The following is a 20776-nucleotide window of genomic DNA, read 5'->3' as shown; positions in this document are numbered from 1 at the left end:
TCTATAAATTATTATTTTAAATTACATTTTTATGATAGTTTATGCATCTGTCAGCTGATTACGTCTTGTCTGTTTATCGCACTCTTTTAATATCGAGATGCTTCGTTTAACTCGGCATTCGAGTAACCGATAACGGCGTGATCTTCTATATATTATGACCGCTACGACAATGAGGACGTTCGACCTCGATATCGAGTGTCGGGTCAACGGTGCACCGCAAGCTCGAGGTGGAACGGGCGACAAATAACATTTTAACGAAGGCAAGCGCGCGGTGGCGACAGGCCGTTGTCGGCCCTCGCTCGTCGAAAATCCGTGAAGATGCGCTTCTTCCAGGAAGTAGGAGTCGCGGAGATCATCGACCCTTCACGGCTATTTCAGTTATTTTGCAGCATGCAGCTATTTTAAATACATATTGTAGAGTAGAGGCATACGAGCATGAGCTATACGGAGATAAGGAGGACGAAGAAGAGAAAGAGACAGAGAGACGAGAGACGAGAAGAGAGGAAAATCCAATGCTGCGGAGGAAAGATGCTCATACATACGAGCAAGAGAACGACCCAAGAGAGAAGCCGGAGTAACAAAGACGGGAAATGACGAAGAGGAACATCGAGTAAGACGGAATAAGATGGGAAGACGAGATCGGGAAGAGAACAATTCTCTCTCTCTCCCTCTGTCTATCTTTCCCGCGCGAGAGAGAGAGGGTGGAAAGAGGGGAATAGCGAGGAGAAAGAAACTTCCAAGGAGAGGCCAGAGGGGTTGGTATTTATAGCCCCGTTGTCGTCGTCGTTGTCGTCGTCTTCGTCGGCGGCATCGCCGTCGACAGTCTTGATTCCTCGCCGAAATTTCTGGGAGGGATGCATCGCCCCCTTTATCCCCCATTTCCCTCGCTATCCCTCTCGCGCCTTCCTCAGCCACAAAATCATTCCCTCCCTCGGCGTCTCTCGCGCACACTCCTACGGGAATTTTCTATGATTAGAATAAGTATTTCTATACGGCTTACCAAACCAACGAACGCGCACAAATGTATACGTCACGATCAAAATCTGATCTGTGTTGCTGACGCGGCGACGAAACCCCCCCTTCACCCGACCGATCTTCCGCGCGACACAACCGATCGTGTCGTCGATCTGTTCGACAGAATCCGGAAAGGAGCGCGCCGCCGCTCCTAGATCTCTCTCCTCTCGTCGGCTGATCGCGCGTGCAACGGTCACGGCGACCTTTCGCACCGATTCGCGCGCGCGAGCGCGAGCGAGCTTGACCCGTGGGTGCCGTGTGAGCATCATTGCCTTCGAATCGAAAATAATTGTGATGATTGCACGCGCGACGTTTGCCACGAAACGTTGTCCTCTGAGTCCATTCACTTCCAATTCCAATCTTCGCAAACATATGTATTTTATAAGAGTGTTTATTCTTCGAAAACAAAGGATCTCGAAAAATAATATATCAAAGTCTCCGTGATTTGGAAGTTACGAGAGACGCTGTTTGTAACTTTGACATATCATTTGTTACATGATCAAAATATTACGTGTTACAGTATTTTTCCGAGGCAAAATACGAATATTATTTGTGACGCATAAATACGTTGCATTAAAATAAAGATTAATTTATATAAATATCGTATACATACACATCAAAGGAGGCTCCGTCTTATTCTGTTGTTTTATATAGAAATATGGAAAACACTTTTTCTGCCGAATTCTGCCGAATCGAAACTATTTAGCTAAAAGTACACTAGAGGAGCATATTCAGAGAGAGGGAGAGAGAATCTCAATAAGATAAAAAATATTTCAGGATTATTTATTAAACATGTTTTGTGTTTTTATATTTATTTTATTACGATAATTTAAAGAAATTGTCAGAAATAATAATCCCCAAATTTTCACTGAAATTAGATCTTATTGATTTTTTCGTTACAAGTTAAATTTCGGTTTTGTATCCAAGTGCAAAATTAGCCATGTAATTTTATTTCAGTTAATTAATATTAGACTTAGAAAAGTGAGCCAAAATTAATTCTAGTTCGTCCAATTCTCCTACAAACATACGAAAATATTTATTCGCGACTGGGATCGAAGCGTAAAATGCCCTCTTTTTATCTTTAATTTCGAGAAATACGAAATTGTTAGCAATTATAACCGAATCGGATGATCTAAATCATCTTATCGCGTTCTCGTATGATTAATTTGACAAGAACAGACGTCACGGTCCCGCTAAACAAGCGCCGTTCAGACTCGTTGTCGGACAGATATGTGCGTATGTACCGTACGCATATCGCAGTATAATTGACTGCGTACGTTAATCGCACCGGGTCGCGGAACAATGCCGGCGTGTCCGCGCGCGGGCCCAGGATGATTTTCAAGCATTTCGAAGTGAATCGACACGTGGAAAAAGAAACCGGAGCGACGTCGGAGGAGCCAAACTAACAAGGTGGAATGCACGCGCGCCGCGGATGTGACGCGGGTCACCGTTTCTTTGCGGTACTGCGAGTAGAAAGGTGGACGCCGCGGCCTTATTTTACAGTGTCGTGCCTCTTCACGGTCACTTGCGATTGTGCGAGCGACCGGCACCCGCAAATGCGCAATTCAGTCCAGCAGTCAGTCCCGAGGAATCTCTCTTTTTCATATCGCGCGTATAGAAATTACAGAAGCGCTGCAAAGTTACTTTACTGCGAGATTACAATGCATAGCAAGCACGTTACATAAAATTGTAGTATTCTTTTATGCTGAATTATAATTGTGTTTTTCTGTTTCTTCCATCATACGAGCATTTCGAATATGACACATTATTATAATCCTAGGAAATTGAATTTTTTGTGTATTATAAAATAATACGTAGTTATAATTTATATTTTTAACATCCATTTGCACTTAATTTTTTCTTATATTTCATTTTGGAAGGAAGAGAGCGTGAATGCTCAGTAATCTTCTAAACTGAGGTAGAAACATGTAACATGCACATGCATATACATGAATTAACTATTTGAAGAATTTTGTTTCAATTGTTTTACAATAAGAATATTAGTTTGACTTACTTAACAATAAACGTGTTATTTTAAAAATATTAATTTTATAAAAAATGTTTATATTAAGTTATTCACAGATATGCGCAGATTTAAAAATATCAAAGCTGTTGTACAAAAACTAAAAATTTTAAAATTACTCACAACATTCATTCTTTCAACATAACAATATACAGGAAATATTAAAAATGTTATATGCGATAAAAATTGTGTGCTGTACAATATGAAATTTGTAAAGAGAACAAATAAATATCATAGGCTTGCTATCAAAAATTTTCCAAACTCGAGATTGGATTTTCATTATTTTTAAAATAGAGTTTATGAAATGCACAGATTACAAATATCAAATTTCCAATAGATTGATTAATTTTCACTTCTGTAAAAATTTTATTTTTTATCTTTATAAAATACTTATTTTATATCGCTCATTTTTCCTAAAATGATAAACTTGGCCCTTATAGAATCTTGCATGTTCGTAATCATATCTACGCATCATAAATTTTATTTTAAATCGAAAATGAGGTCTTGAGTTGACAAAACAGTTGTCCGCATTTTTTTCTTTATATTTAAAATGTTTGTAAATTTTCAAATACCACGTGTTTTTTGAATGCGTTTGGATGCATCTCTTTTTTACGGTTTCTATACAGTGATTGAAATCAGCTTTCTTATTTCAACAGCCTTCTCCAGCGTCTTGTTTTCCCGACTCTTCGTTCTCTTTCCCTCGCCCCTCGTTTTCTCATTGGTTCCTCATAGTCTTTCGAATAGGCTTCAAGCATTGTCCTTCAGTCTTTTTCCCTTCTGTGTGGTCTTCCCGACCGATTTCTAAACCTTGAAACTTACCACCCCTCCGTTATATTCGATCTGTAAAAGATTTTTTTCCCGCTCTATACGAAAAAAATATTATGTCAAAAATTACAATTTTGGTAATCATGGAACATACATATAAAAAAAATCATAACACATTTTTATTTCAATATTATTATATATACGTATTATATTTTATACATTATATTTTATTTATACATATAAAAAAGGAGTATTCTTTTGTAATTATTCAAATATTTTGATGCATAATCATTAGCAAATAATAAATATCACTTCGATTGTTAACATTCGTTAGATTTTTTATCGAGCCTTTTTCAATAAAATGGCATAAAAAATAGATAGTAAAAATTAGAAAAAATGCATAATAAAGAAATCATTTTATTGGAAAACATTCTGTGCCACTTTCTCGTTGTTCTTGAGTATATCGAAACGTAAGATTATATTATGTGATTTTTTTATAGCTTTTCTTTCTCTCACATTTTTGATCCCTTGTTTCTGGGTTTCTGGGGATTCTTTCTATTTCTTTTTTATACATTTATCTAATTTTTACTCTTTATTTGTTAAGCCGTTGTTCCATTTTTTCGGAAAAGCTACTTCCGGAACAATATTCTACCTGACGATTCTTCCTCAGCATATTTTGCTACAACATGAAATTTTCTATTTTTCTATTGTCATCCATTCTATTGTCCTTTTTTGTCCTTTTTATAGCTTGTATGTTCACTCTCCTCCCTTTCTTTTGTTCCTGTTGCCTTTCTTTATATTTGTTGTAGCAAATATTTAACATTTTTCTAACATTGACTAATAGTATCGATAGACTGGAATGCATCAGGATACATGCTTGCTTGAATTTTTCGCAATTCGATCTTTTTATTTCCTGAATTTCTTGATTTCTTTCATTATTTTTCAATTCAATTTTTTTATTTCCTCAATTTCTTTGTATTATTCCTTTGTCGTTAATGAATGACTACGATTTAATATTTAATTTTCTTCTAAAGCAAAATATCAGATTCTTTTATGTGCATCATGCATTATATCGAAATCATGCATATTATCGAAAACTAAGGCAAAAATAAATTTCTATTTAAATAAGTTCTTTATCTAATTTCTATTATTAAATTTCTCCCTCTCTCTCTCTCTCCTTCTCTCTCTAAAATAATTATTTAGAGATCTGTTTCAAATATCGGAATTACCAAAATATATATGTACTTAGAAATGTTTGTACAAGCAAAGATTGTGTGTATAAATCGATTGCCGGCTGCGTAATTAAATATCGTTATCAAAATACGAAACATGTGACAAAAAAATAGCATGACGTAAAATTGATGTACAATTGCGCGATGAAAACAACGTTCACTTACGAGTAGTCACATGCAACTGTACAAACACTCCGACACAGACATTGTTATCTATGTGCCACCCGTTACTCATATGGTAATCAGAATGTTAAGCACTAAATTATCTGCATTAGCATGGACTATCGATTTGGCTGCGCGGGCGGAGCAATTCGATGCAGACAGATTGCACACGTCGACAGTGTTATGTACTTGTGTATTTTCACTAAAGGATCCGGCGATTCATTCATGACAATCGTTCTTCAAAATTGAACGTGACGTGATTTAATCGCGCTTTGTATTTTGACAATTCAAAAAATGATCATTCAAAAATTAGCTTTATTTCATAGATAAATAGGTATTAGCAGATTAGCAAATAAGGAATTCTCGCCATTTTATGGTGAAAGTATTCGTACTTATTGACTCAGTAATTCTCAAATGTTTCTCAATGTTCTAGCATTAACATTTGGATTGGCAATGATCGGGCAAGTCGCACGAATTCTTCGCGTATCGGTGATATTTCATAATCTATCATTTTCTACTATGTGTTTTTCATACCAGGTAATAATTACTGATCTGATTGCTCGTATTTCCTCAAGTTTCTCACGAAACTCAGCCCTCCAAAACGTGCACGATTGCCGCGGCAATTAAAGTAATTTGTTGCGAGTATATCATCTTGTGCGTAGTATGATCTTGAAGAACATAAAGTTCCAATAAAAATTTGAGAAGAGGGAAGAAAGAAAATATTAGCATATTTATTAATATTAAAAAAGAAAAGAATATGCGATATATTTAAGAAATTTTTTGATAAAAATAATGTTTATTAATTTAACATTATTTTTATCGAAAGATTTCTTAGAAATAAAAAATAAAATCCGCGCAATAAAATTTTCTTTCTCGTCCCTTTATTTTTTAAATTTTTCTCATAAATATGAATATTACTATTGTATCGAAGGGGTCAATCAGCTATCACGATATTAACAATAAAACAACAGAGTATTGAGATATCGATATGTATCGCTAGCATACGATCCGCAGACGGTTCATATGGACAGCGTATAAATGGCGGCGGTTCGAACTATTCGCTTTTATGGCTCCGACACTGACCTCTGACACGTCGTAACCACGGCAAGCGACACCGCGAGTGACACGTCCGCCCCTTTACCGCCTCCTCAAAGGAACGTAGGCCTCTTTCGCGGCAGAGGTGCATATCCCCATCGTGCGTCGACTTGCGCGTGCGTGCGTGTCCTTCGAAGGTTAAAAGACGCGGACAACCGCGAGCACTTCTACTGCGGTGAATACAAATTTACGCATTCCCGACGATCCCCAAGATATAATAAAATTTCGAATTAATATTTCAAAGAAGAAAAATGAGAGAATTTTCCCGCGAAAATTGGAGGTTTTCCGCGATATTGCCATAATAAATGTTAAAACCACGTATATTTTTGTACACACTATTGAGTGTCTCACATGTACTTTATATTTAGTTATATTTAATAAATAAATAAATTAATAAATAGCTAAATAATATTTAAACATGTTATATGTCATGAGAAAAATCTGATCTTGGAACATTTAATTTTTACAATTATATCAATTGGAAATATTAATATTTCGAAAAGAAAATTTGAAAAAAGGAAATATAATATTTTTTATAAATATAATTTTTACGCATAATTCCTATAATAACATACAAAAAAATTTATTTCATGTTTAATAAGGAAATAAACCGAAGTCCTTACGATGGGATATCAATGTGAGTGAAAGTTTTTTGCGATAATTATTCAAAAAGACTCTAATATAACATGTTATTTGAAAATTAAAATATGTGAAAATATATACATTATTTGCTAAAATATAATTATTTGAAAAAGTCATGAAGAAACGATAGATGTACTGTCAGTTTATATCCTTGATTTACGTAATGTGTCAGTCGCGCGTTTATAATCAACAAGACGTATAAAATTGTTAAACGCGATTGAGTAAAGACGCAAAAAACAATTCATTGCGATATGCTATATGTCACCATATAAACGTATCTAATCTTGTGCGATAGTTAAACTCAATCATAAAATTTTTTTACTTCTTTTACCCTCTTAAAGAAAAAAACATATTCTTAAAAAATTTTACTTCTTTTCATTTTCTAGGATGAATACCACGCAAAAAGCTTATTCTTTCTTCATCAAACGACATATCTATTATACAAAATAAATACTATTTATATTAGTTTTAATTGTGTGAAATATAAAATAATTTTTACCATTAAAAAATTCTTTGCATCGAAAAATATTCACAAGTTCAGAATAAGAATGATGAAAATAAACTAATTTTAAGAAACTTTTTAAGTTTCCTTCGTTTCAACTGCATAAACTTTGCGTTGCAAAGCGATGAAGTCGCGTATATACATTATGACATATATTTTTGTCACCTTGGCTGATGTTTTGCAATTATTGCATAATCGTATTTAATGTTATCTTTATGGATGTTGCACTGGCATAATCGAAATGACATCGAAAGCGACTCGTATACATGTAGATACCTACGAATCAACGTGATCCACACTGGCCGACCGATTAGCATTATAAAGCTGCGATAACATTTGTTATAAATTGAGTTTGTAGAAACGTTTATGCGAATACGCTTATCAGAATACAATAGCAGAAAATGCGTGCACATTATCACTTATGATTCTATGTTTTCTGTAATCTGGTAAGCAACGAAAATTACACAAGCCGATAATTCGAAAAAAAAAATTTTTTTTTAAATATGTAATATTCACATTTTGCTCAAAGAATGATTATCAATAATTGATATCATAATTAAAATCTTATTAAATTAGTTTTATTATATTTTTAAAGGGATATAAATATCTATCTCTGAATCACATTTTTGCATCACAAAATAAAATATATAATATTATTTAATATATATGTATATTTTCCTATAAATGTAAGAAATTAAAAAGAGACAAAAAGTATTGTGTGCATCTTTAAATAAAATTAAGAAAATTAAATTTTAATCAATTTCACATTATGTAAAAGATAAAAAGTTGCACTTGAGTTTTAGAATTAGTTATATGTTGCTTAAAACATATAGCATCTTTTGTTTTAAAAAAAGTTAAACGTGATAAGATTTCGTTACCAGACATGTGACGATGCTTACGCAATTGCTGTAAAACGTTTTTACGAGATATAATAACCAAGACATGCTTTATGTCTACAGAATTTTACAACAAACTATACACCTAGAGCAAAAAGTTTTACATAAAATCTAAAAGTAAATGCATATATTTTTTAATTATTATTAATTATAATTAATATCAATATAAATTTTATCATAATTAATATCAATATAAATTTAAAAAGTAATTCGAATTTTTTTTTGTTAAGATATAATTACAATTATATAGAAAATTTCCTCAAAAATGTTTTGCCAAAGAAAGATAAAGAATTTCAAGTCGATATTATATAAAAATGATAGAACTTAATTTATAACTTTATCAAAATTAATTTTTTTAAATTGTTTTGAATTTTCACTTATTAATACAAAAACAACATGTTGTTTTTGTATTAATAGAATTTCTTTTATAGAAAAAAATTCGAAAAAATTACGCTCTAATCACTGTTAATTCGCAAAGTATTCTGAACTTTATAATACGCGAGGATCGAAAGTGGCATTGCTTTATATGCATCAAACTAAAAATGGTATCGGAGAGAAACCGGCGTTTCTTTTATGGACGTAGGGAAACTAAGGAAAATGTACACCAGTGTAACAAGCCTCGAGTATCAAATTGCTACTAGCGAAGGACCATTTAAGGCCTCGCCCCATAAGCAATACTGCACGAGTGATGAAATTCTATCTGTAATCTCGATAGATGGAACGATTAACGTATTAGAAGGTTTAAGTCAGCTGATGGAATCATGGCTCGCATTCATGCTGGCAGGAAAAGATACTGGCATCGTTCACATTATCCGTGACATATTTTATATTAGCTTATAATGTCGGAGTGAGAAGGAGAAAAAAGATTCTGAAATCTTCGTGAATTGCACTTGTATTCACAAAGTTTATTTTATTAAATGAAACAAACTTTCTTCAGATGCATATAGAGGGTGGAAGTTTGTAAACTACATGAAAAAGTTTTAATGTTATTCCCTAAATTAGATTGACAAAGCAAATTCGTTGGCATGCTTTTTTTATTTTATTAAAAATTTGTTGTATTTTTTGATGAAAGTTTTATATCACGCAATTATTATACTTCCATAGTCATTATATATTTCAGTTTACCACGAGAAAACAATCTTTATTTTAATTCGTGTTGAGAATAATCGCATATATCATCAGTTCAAATAGTATTAGTTTTTATTATCATTTTTCGCAAATTTATATTTTTTTTAGCAATCTCTTGATATCACACATATTCAGTGACTTGATGAAGCAATTTTTGGAAGAAACGGTATTAAGATCTGGCATGTCCTGCGATCAAAAAAATAACTACATTTCGATTCTGTAATTTCATATGCATCAAACGATCGATTAAATTACGCGTGGCCGGGAATCATCATTGCAGAACGAGAACTGTATATTTCAAGCCATAAACAACTAATAACTTTTCTGTGCGCGTAATTATTTATTGTCAATCCTCTCTGTTCCTCTTCCTTTCTCGTTCACATACAATTTTGAGCGGCATGAAAATTGGGAAAATTTCACTATTGTTTGCTAAATGGCATTATTAATACGCATTGCGACACACAATATATTATTAAATTTTTTTTTAAATATATTACGCTATCAGTCGAAATTTCTAGAAATAGAGAAAGAAACCGAGACATGTGTGCGCATTTCTACTTTAGGGTCGCATCAGGTAGGAAGAAGAATGTGTCTGTATACCATTAGATCTATACAATAGTCTTTTAGACACAAATACCTCTTTCAACTTTTCCATCTTTCAGTGTTTTTCCGTTCGAATAGCTTTCTGTTACGGAAAATTTTTGGACCTACAATTTTTCCGAAAATATAACTCTTTCGAAATTTAAACTTACTTTATTTGTTTCATTTATATTATACCAAGCAGCGCATTTTTTCAATATTATCCAATTTCTTAGATTTCTAACTTCAATTTCTTACACACACACATACATAAATATACATATATATATTTTTTTGTATATTAAATGATTCCTATCATTTATATATACCGAGATAATCCTATTAAAAAGCAATTTAATAAAAATTTAAGCTACGTAGCCACAAGCAATAACTCGATAAGAGGGTTAAAGCACTAATATTGACATCTGTCAATGTCCTGTGGCTACGCCACTGGTCACCTCGGTGTCTCGTGCGATCTCGCGCGTGCGTTCGACCCGAGAGTGAGAGAGATCGTTTCACGTTTCTCTCGCTCACAGAACGATCCGAGCGAGAAACACGACAGAAAGGACGATCTATACGTGTAACAGGGAGGAAGAGAGAGAGAGAGAGAGGGAAGGTAGACTCGCAGGCGCGGATTTAGGCGTGGGACGGAGGAGTGGTGTAAGGATGAGGGCCCTTTCGCTCTCGACGTAAAGCAGGGTGCTTTGAATCAAGCATTTGCTTGTGACGGGAAATTTCTGGCCTCTGAATGAATACAACGACAACGATGGTTTTCATGGGGACAACCACGTTTCTCGGTCTTATAATTTTGAACCAATAGTGTATCCAAGCGAATATTTTAGACTTTGCTACAGAACTAACAGAGAAATAGTTGCACGTGCGCGTCACTTTTATTTTTATAAATTAAGTTGATTAGAAAAAAGTAGCGATATTCTTTGTATATTTAATTTATATTTAATTATTAGATAATATATATTTTTATAGCTAGTTTAACAATGATAGATTACTGATTAATATTGACATTTTTATCAATAACATCATTAATTACATTGACGATAAAAAATAGTGATATTTTTTTATTTTTTTAAAATAATCATCTTTATTTCGAGTTATAAATTCCCGAGGGGATTATCGGCGATTCGCCCCCGAGATATATTTGTGTATCGAGCCTCGTTGTGATTAATTTTATCAAATGAATAATATGAATACGCCTGTAATCCGCGACAAGGCAACGTCGCGCTCTTGCGAGGCTGCCGAGGCTGAAGAAAGACGCTCGTACTCGATGAGCATGATTGTCTGAAACATACACTCTCGCATACGCATACATATCATTCTAAACATCCGTGACACGTAACGAGGTCTTCGAGCAGCGACTCGTATTCATCGACAGGCACACAACGATTCGAGTGCGTAAACCAGTATTGTCAGACTTAAGAATTTTCCGTTATACATAGGGAAGGCTGGAATTTAAGGGGTTTAACTTTAAACACAATTGGTACGGGGAAAAAGAAAAGAAAGAAGAAATTTATCTTTCAGTCTTTTCTTAAAAATGTTGAAGGTCAACTCTTAAGAAACACAAAAATATAGAGAATTCAGAGAACTCACATTTTACACTAAAATGTGTAAAATATTTTTTTCAATTTTCTTTTTCTCTTTCCTTTAAAATATATATTTATTTAAATGATATATTTATTTATTTATTTAAATTAATATATTTATTTATTGAATTAAATATTTAAATATTTAAATTATACATAAAATAAAATTTGTAGTAGAGTTATGTGGCAAGATTTTTATTTATCCTAATAATTAAAAATAAGTAAATTTTTATATGTAAGGATAACAAATTTAAAATATTTTCTTTCAAGTTTAAAGAAATTCTTGCCATCGAAATTCAAACAAAACCTCAAATTATTTGATACGATCCATTTAAAATCATTAAAAAAAAAGAAATATCTTTTTCAATTTGATTTAAGTTTTGTGAACATTTCTTACGAGCGCAATTAAGCGTTATATCCTCGCTTATAATAGACACGCGCGCACACGCGAGGAACATGCGCAGCCTAAACGTAAAATCCCGTTTCGACGTTCTCGATCTACGTCTGCTGGACCGGGGCTGAGAGAAGATGGGAATGTATTAACGGAACGTACGCGCGACCGCGTACATGCGGTACATTTTTCTTACTATACGTCAGACTGTATAAATCTGGAATGTCTCTCAGTCTCGCTCGGTTTTGACCGCTTCTGCCAAAGCGAGAAGAATCTCGCGTATCTATCTCGAGACGCACGAATATTATGTACAATTGAATAGTATTATCTAATCATTTTCAAAATTTCGACACATCCTATTAATTTTACATATTGCAAAAAGACATTATTATACAGGGTGTCTCAAAACTCATAATGAATCTTTCAAAGACAGATTCCTGGGATCATCCGAAGACGATTTTTCCTCAACGAAAATGTCATAGGCACTAATAATTTTCGAATTATAAGTTATTGGAAATAAGGGGTTTTTCATAAACTAAGCTTTGTACAAATAAAATATGAGCAAAACCACATTCTTCGATTAATTTTAAATAGAGTTTCCTTTAGTTGAGTTTTAATTTAAGGCTTAATTGCAAAGATATATGATGACAAAAATCGGAAACGTGGAAAAAATATGGCCTTCATCGACATTTTCGATGAGGAAAAATCATCTCCAAATGATCCCAGGAATCTGTCTTTGAAAGATTCATTATGAGTTTCGAGATACCCTGTATAATCGTAGAGAATATTTTATCTCGTATCTTCGAGACTATCTCCGAAATATTTCCACTGTAATGGTGTAAATAAATATGTAAGAAAAAGATTTGTTGTCGGGAGATCAAGGTTACTGGAATATAAGAGAATCGTTTGTTTATATGCCAGCACAATATTATTATCATTTAAAAACGTATAGATATTGAAATCGTGAAAGAAACGATTATTAAAATTTCGATATATCCATCTTTAATATATTTGTGAAACTAAAGAATTGTTTTTCTCTCTTTCTCTTCTTGACAATCGAGATATTTCGTATGTCCTACAAGTTAGAAATATTTCACATGTACATTTTCTCATTGTCGGAGTTATAATAGAAAGGAGGCAAGATTGCGAGGTCAACAAAAAATTGTTTATGTGTCAACCGCGACGCGGTCTCATTATCGCGAAAGAAACGATTGTTAAAAAAAATCGCCGATACCCATCTTTCATACACACTCACCTTGAACCAAATAATTTCTCGCTTACATTTCCCCGTATATTACCTCATGTATACATCATTTTCTCGGTTACAAACGGTGGAAAGGAGAGACGAGACCGCGAGGTCGCGAAAAAAATCGTACTCTCGCGAGATTAAGAGTCGTGACGCGGATTCGGTAGCGGAACGTGAATTACACCGCGAATACCACGCGTCTCCCTCCTTTCCCTGCCCCGCCGTCCCGCGACGTTGACGCGAGGAGCTGTCCTACTCGAGACGACAAACTCGCGTCTCGACGCGCCGTGTACGGGCGACGTGTCATCCGAGACATATCGACACAGGCACGCATATCTATCTACCTACCTACCTGCCTGGCTGCCTGCTTGCCTGCCGGTGCATAAGGTCCTGGGCGGCACACGGAGAAACGCTACATGCAGCCGGGATTCGGGTAGGGATCCGTGTGTATGTTCCGGTAGCGACACACAGCCGTGGCCGGCAGTCGACGCAACGGAAAGACGGAGGACGACGCCGTTGGCGAGAAGGAGCGGGCGGACGGACGGAGAGAGACGGAGAGACGGGGGATGGCAGACGGAGACGGCGACAGACGCCGCCGGTTTCTCGGCTCGGGCAACCAGCGCGAGGACGAGAGAGGAGGACAACAGCGCGGCGAGATGAGAGAGGATGGTAGGGCGGCGGCGGCGGCCAGGGGGGCCAAGGGGATCCTTCCCCTCTATCCGTTGTGTGGCTCCACCCACACGCCACCGAGGCGCGCAATCTGGCAACAGTGGCCCGCTATAACCGATATTGTGGCCGTGGATTGAATGGAGGGGAACTAGAGCTCTCTCAGGTCAAACCGCCCCACCGGCATCCCTCGGTCGCACGGAGGAGAGCGACCCCTCGCTATCCAACCCTTGCGCTCCGAGTCCTGCTCCATCTCGTTCCCGCCGGCGCTCGTCTACTGCGCGTTGCGTTCTATCGCACCTTCCCCTTCCCCGGCCACTCGCAGCGCTACCCCCACTCTCCGCCCGCTCGTTCCGCCTCCCTCCCGCCAGATGACGTCCGAGCGCGCTGGCATTGTCGCCGCGCGCGCGCGGGGGTGCGTACGTGCGACGTTTCTCTCCCGTTGCGCGCCTGTGTGGGTTCACCACTACCAGCGCGATACGCGCTTCTATCGCTATCTTCGACAACGAGTTTCACCCACCCAACGGCAGAGAGAAATCGGTGTATACGTGCCGCGTGTGTATGTGTATACGAGACGCGCTCGTGACGACGAATCGACGCTGGACAAGGACGCACGCCGGGCGCGACGAGGATGCGACGAGGGCGCGAGTGGTGGGAACGAGAAGGATAAAGCGAGAAGGAGAGAGAGCCGAGAACGTGGCAGAAGGGAGCGAGCGAGAGAAGGACGCCGTAGGCCCCAACAGCCTCTCACTAGACAGTATTACTTTCAACCGTTTAGTGGGGCCAATGCTACCACCCGACACGCGGAGCAGTCAGTCGTTCCGAGCGATCGGAATCAACGAGAATATATCGACGGAAGAACGCTCTTCCCTTAGCTTCTTCCTTCCTTCCCTGAGAGAGAATTTTCTCATTCATTCTTTCCCGCATCTCCTATCGATTTAAGGAGGAACATTTGCCTGATCGACGCGACAGAGGACGCGCTCAGACGCATTCGGACCAGATGCACTGACGATCCTTCTCGTCCTTTGACAATTGTCGCCCCGACTCTCGCGGCAGCCGCACCGACGCCGCGCTCGTGACAGACTGAGGCGCGCGACTGCCGTGCGCGCGCGCGCGCGCGCTGCCGGTGGATATAAATAAAGTTTCCGCGGTCTCTCGCACGCGCGAGAGAAGGAAAGAGGAGGCGAAACGAGCGCGCGCGACGACGGCCGAGAAGGCGGAGGGAGGAAGGGGAGGAGAGACAGCCGCGGCGGCAGGAGGAGGAGGAGAAGACGGAAGAGGGAGATCGAAGAGCGCCGGCAACTGGCACGGCTGTTGTTTGAATACTTCTTCCGGCGAGAGCGCGATCGATCGATCGAGCGAGCCGATCCATCGACGCGGAGACGCGTGTTTTATTTGAACAAGTGAGAGAACGCAAGCGTACAACACGCACACATAACGCCGGAGGAATCCCGCGCCGGAAAAGCGACGCGCGATCGCGCCCCAAGTCGCAAGGACTCGCCGGTGTCGGCCGCGAGCGGAGAAGTCTTCCTCTCGCCCGCGCCCCCTCCCCGCCCCGCCCCCCTCCCCCGCCGCCCCGGCGAAACGGAGAAGAGAGTAGCAGCGGAGTGGGAGGGAGAAGCGGCGCATCGCATTCAAGTCGCACGCGCGTGGAACACTCGGACCGGTTATCGCCTTCAGTTGGCTCGTGGCTCGTGCGGAGCTCGGTCGAGAGGCGTCGTATCGTCCGTTGCTCGCTCGGTCCCGTCCTGTTTTCTGTGCTCCGTCTGTCGTTATCGTCGTCGTGTTTTCTTTTTTTTTTTCCCCTCCGTCGTGATGTGCCTATGACGAGGTGATGAACGGCCGGCGTCGCAGTGTCGAGCGGCGTAGTGACAGTGTTCGTCGTCCTGCCGATGGACGATGACGATTAACGAAGCGGACAGCAGCATCGTGGCGATCGTCTGTGGACGCGCGAGGGAAAACAGTGTGCTCCACATGTGATCTCTAGTGTACTTACTTGTATTTTCGCACATATATATATATATTATATTGCATATGTATATGTTATCGTATGTACATAAATTTGTACACGCGACGCGCACGGCGTGCATTCTTGGATTACTTCCTTCGCGGAGGATCCCGGTTTCATGGTCGTCCCCGATCTCGCATCCCAGGATAATGCGATGTTGTAGGCGTCACGCACGTGAGTCTTTCCGTCCTGCTTCGTTTCACCTTAGGATGCTAATAGGGATATTGCTATTGGGAATGTCTCGAAACGCGTGCTTCTCCCACGACATAACCTTCCTGATGATTGCGGACGAGATTTTCATCCGAGGCTAATAACGTTAACGTTGCATTTCGAATTTGTTGAAAATTTTATCCAATCTCTTATTCATATTAGCGTCCTAAGATTAGTTTTTCAGACTGATTTATTTATTGTACAGTGCGAACTTTTGCATTTTTTACGGTTGTAATCTTTACATAAAGTTTGATTTACGACGAGTAAATTTTATGGAAAATTGCTTCGTCGTTTAAAGAAATAATTACAAGGAAAAAGACTGCGGAAAAATGATAACGCAACTCTCGATCGATTCTTGCTATAATATATTATCAGACGTGAATCGTGAATCGAAAATATTGAACGATCACTTCTAATACGACTATCTCTCTCTCTCCTTCTATTTTGTCATCAATTTTCGCTCAGAAACGCACGCGAAAAGAAATCGTACCTTACGCGTAAGTAGAATATCGTTCCCGCTTTCCTTCCGTGTTTTTTCGAGATCATTTGCCTCTCGAGTCCAACATCTCGTACACTGTAAATACGGAAATACTTTAAATATCACGTTTCTCGATTCTCGCAGCCTCGTGAAACGAGACTCTGTAGTTAATCTAATAGTACTAGTAACAGTAGTAGTAGTAGTGGTAGTGGTAGCGGTAGCGGTAGCAGTTGCGATAGCGATAGACCGAAGTATATAAGAGTACTTACTGATATTTACCCTGGTCTCCTTTTACGCGCCTTGACTCGTATCGACGCGAAATCCCGCGCGACTCTCGCACATCGATCGGCGGGAAAACGCCCGCGATCTCTCTCTCTCCCTCTTTCTCTATCTCTCTCCTCGATGCCGTTACTCGCTCGTTATTACATCGCGGCGGTGGATATTCCGACCGAGCGTACAGCTAGGCGCTTTCACAACGGGTGATTGTTCTAAAGATGTGTCATTCCGTCCCGCTCGCGCCAACTTACTCCGGGCTTTCGAGCCTCGAGTTAAAAAGCCGCGAGAGAGCGAGAAAAAGACGCGCGGGACACGCGGCGTGTCGAGTAAAGCCGTGGGAGGCAGGTAAGGGGGAACGAGGGAAAGGCGGGGGGTGGGGGGGGAGAAGTGGAGATATCGAGGCGATCATCCGTCGACGAGAACCAGAAAGTCACGTCCACTGTAATCTTTGACGGCTGCTCTCTTCTCTTTAGGTCGTAACGCGTGAAGCTCCTACGTTATTGACACCTTCGTCCGGGGCTCCTATAGGTCATAGGTCGACAGAGGCTTACACGCAAAAGTTCCACTCGCACCTCGTAAATTTTCTCCTAAATCGTAGGAATCCGTATAACATTTCCTTTTTTAGCGTTATCAGTCTTTAGGTATTGATGCTTGCGCGTTATCGATACTCGGAATAAAATATAGATAAAATAGAGCAATATAACGCGTAGAGTCATCCTCATGGCAATGGGGTCATCCTCGAACGATACTATTGTCGCAGTCGAACGCGTGGAAGGAATATTTTGGTATCATCTGATAAGTATTCATTATCGGTCCTGGTGATATATATTTGTATAGTCACTTCGTGTATTTTTTCCTTTCCAAGAAAAAAATATATTTGTAAGAAACACTCTCATCTGTTTAGCGCTTAAAAATAATTTATTCATGACGAAAAAATATAACGATAATTAAGAAATAATAAAATGTAACAATTATAAATTATAATAAAATATAATATTATATAATAATTTTATTAAAAAAACGATTGCATATATTTTTGACAACAAAGTGCAAGGCTGGAAAATCCATGACTTAAATGAATAAAATAATCGTACAATTACAAGGGTACATTTAGCGGTAAATGTTGAAACGTAGTAAGAGAATAATAAACGGCGAATAGTGTCCGCGATCTTTTCGGCTTTTCGAAAACAAAAGCCGCAGTGTGCGCGCGCGCGTTTGTTTGCCGAGCCGCGATCCTCACGTACGGCACGTAGGCTTTTATCGATAAGCGAGTTACTTAAATGCCACTTCGTAATCTCCGACGTGCGATCTTAATTATTCGCTCGCCGAATAATATTCGATTTATTTCTATTTCGCTGACATAGGTGCAAATTTTATAATCGCATTGCGCGTGCATATAATTTAATTTCGATCGACTTATTTATTGCATATTTAATATGAACTTAAATTGACAACATTCTGAATTTCCGACAAGCAGACATCTCAAGCAAATTTTTTATTAATTATCATCGTCGACATTTAATTAAGAATTAAAATATTTAATCTATTTAAAAACGCGCAACATATGTAGTCACATGACTACATATAAAAGAGAAAAATGTATATATGTAATATATTTACTTCCAAATGCACACATATGTAAAACATATAAGAAATAATTATGCTTTTCAGCATAAATATAAAGTTATAAAAGTGCGATATAAATATAATTTTTCAGAGTTAATATAATTCATTGACACTTGTCATAAAGTATTTATATCGACTTATCAGTATCGTTAAGTTATTTGTAATCTTCATTTTCGTCTTTTCTATTGCGCACGCGCACGTTCGCAAATTTATCAGATATAATCGCGTGACTGAGAGATACAACCTCTCGTCGAAGGAAAAGGTTCCGTATCTCTTTCAACGATAATCTCTACGGCATTGTCACCGACGCCTGTTATCAGTTGCCGTGAAATAAAACGAGCCTGGACGAAGCTTGACACGCAAATAGGAATGGGTATTTAAAAAAAAGCGTCGGTATTTTTTCACTCGAGTATCTCATGATTCGTCGACGTGCGAATATACCTACAAAAATGTCGACATCAAACCGATATAAAAATAATTAGATTCATCGAACTTAATTCGGAGTAAAATTAAAACCAAATAAAATGACCATTTTTTAGAATTTATGAATATTATTTTCAAAAATATAGTAATAATATTATAAAAGAGAGAGTGGAAATTGCGAATAAATTTTGTACGATTTATTTTTAATAAAGATTTAAGTTAGCGAAAGCGAGAAGGTTTTTCCAAGTGAGAATTATGCCTCTTATCATCGGAATAATATAATTCGTGGTTATAAAGCCTCTAGTATGCTAGCTTTAGTATATCGCCAAGTATATCGGAGCAGGCATTCGAAACCGAGCGATAATCTCGGCAATATTAACCACGCAGTATTCTCTGTAGCTCGACTATCTAATCGTTTATGACTGACAGTCTTGCGTCGAGTCACCGTCAACGTATGGATAAATGCCCGCGATAATTTTATGAAATATTTACGGCACAATCTTCCACGATCTCGAACTTCAATATTTATGCTAGTTTACGATAGTGTTGTCGCTATAAACAGGGGGTAATTTTATCTCTTTATTCCGCATAATTTATCCGAATTTATCGACCCGATTATCTGATTATTTCGAGCACTTCAAGTCATAATCAATATCCAATCATCCGAGTATTCGATGCATTCTTTTTGTGTGAAATACAGATAATAGTATATATACGTTAATATTTTTTGTCAATATATTTATAATTCTTTTTGAAAAATTGTATATTTTTCGAAATAATTTATTGTTATTAATTAATTGTTAATTGCGTTAAAGGAGAGATTGCTTTGTAGATTTCGAAGATAATTTTTAAAACTGTAAAGATTAATGAACGCAACAAATTTCTCTCAAAATGTTAATTTGAAATGTTATTTTGAATCTATAGTTAAAAAATTAATGAATATATATAATTTTTTGTCACGAAATCTCGCAAAAAAAGAGAAAGGATATGATAAATCGATTTCCACAATTATGTGGCAATAATATATTATGTGACGAAATAAAGCTGCATTTGTCACACGACTATGATCTTGTATATTCGGCAATAGTTGATTGAAATTAACAAAATGAGACGGTATTCGATCGGAAAAAAATCAATCTTTGACTCATCGAACTTTGTCGAACTGTTCGTGCAGATCGCTATGGGGAAAAAGTTCGGAAACGTCTCGTGAGAATTGATCAAAGCGCGCATTTCGTAGGCTTATTTGCTCATTCGCGCGATAAGCGATCGGCAAAGGCATGACCGACAATCGTTCTCTTTGAAGGAAGCCAAAACTATGTCAGGATCCCTTGACATTTGTATATCGCTGCTTCGACGATAGGGTGACCTTGTCGTGGATCGCTTTTTCCTCGCTTTTATTATTCGCCTTATATTGGCGCGTAGGCGTTATGACGTTGCAATCGATTCGCAGTAAAATTTGATAACGCCGAGATATATAACTTGTTATCGAAATTAACAATTCACATTTTCTTTTCGTAAAAAGAGAATCAAACGCAGCGTCGTCCTTTGCCCCCTTTATTTCTGCTTAATTTTTAATTTTCAATAATTAAAATTACAAACTAATTAGAGTTAGAAACTAATTTAGCAGAAGGAAACGCGTAGGAAAATAAAAGCATTTACAAATATTTTATGGATAATCGCGCTACATCTTTTTAATGATGTCGGACAATAATGTCCCTTTCACACAAATAATATGTGTGGATGGACGATGTATAAAACATTTAATTTTATCATGTTTTTGTTTCCTTCTTATATTTTTGAGATACAATTTTTAATT

General features: G+C 37.6%; 1 protein-coding gene across 2 annotated transcripts in view; it reads left to right on the top strand.

Annotated features, from left to right (window-relative positions):
• Positions 1 to 15544: 15544 nt before the first annotated feature.
• The window catches only part of LOC105257043 (zinc finger MIZ domain-containing protein 1), a 30959-nt gene continuing 25727 nt past the window's right edge, over positions 15545 to 20776 (top strand). The window contains exon 1 of one of the 2 annotated variants that reach the window (XM_020029316.2): positions 15545 to 16121. The gene's annotated coding sequence lies outside the window, so the exon portion shown is untranslated. The remainder of the gene's footprint in view (positions 16122 to 20776) is intronic. The other variant, XM_020029317.2, reaches the window with a different exon arrangement.

The sequence above is a fragment of the Camponotus floridanus genome, unplaced genomic scaffold, assembly GCF_003227725.1.
Source record: "Camponotus floridanus strain SB8 unplaced genomic scaffold, Cflo_v7.5 scaffold26, whole genome shotgun sequence".
Classification (NCBI taxonomy): Eukaryota; Metazoa; Arthropoda; class Insecta; order Hymenoptera; family Formicidae; genus Camponotus; species Camponotus floridanus.
This window is presented reverse-complemented; position numbering and strand designations above follow the sequence as displayed.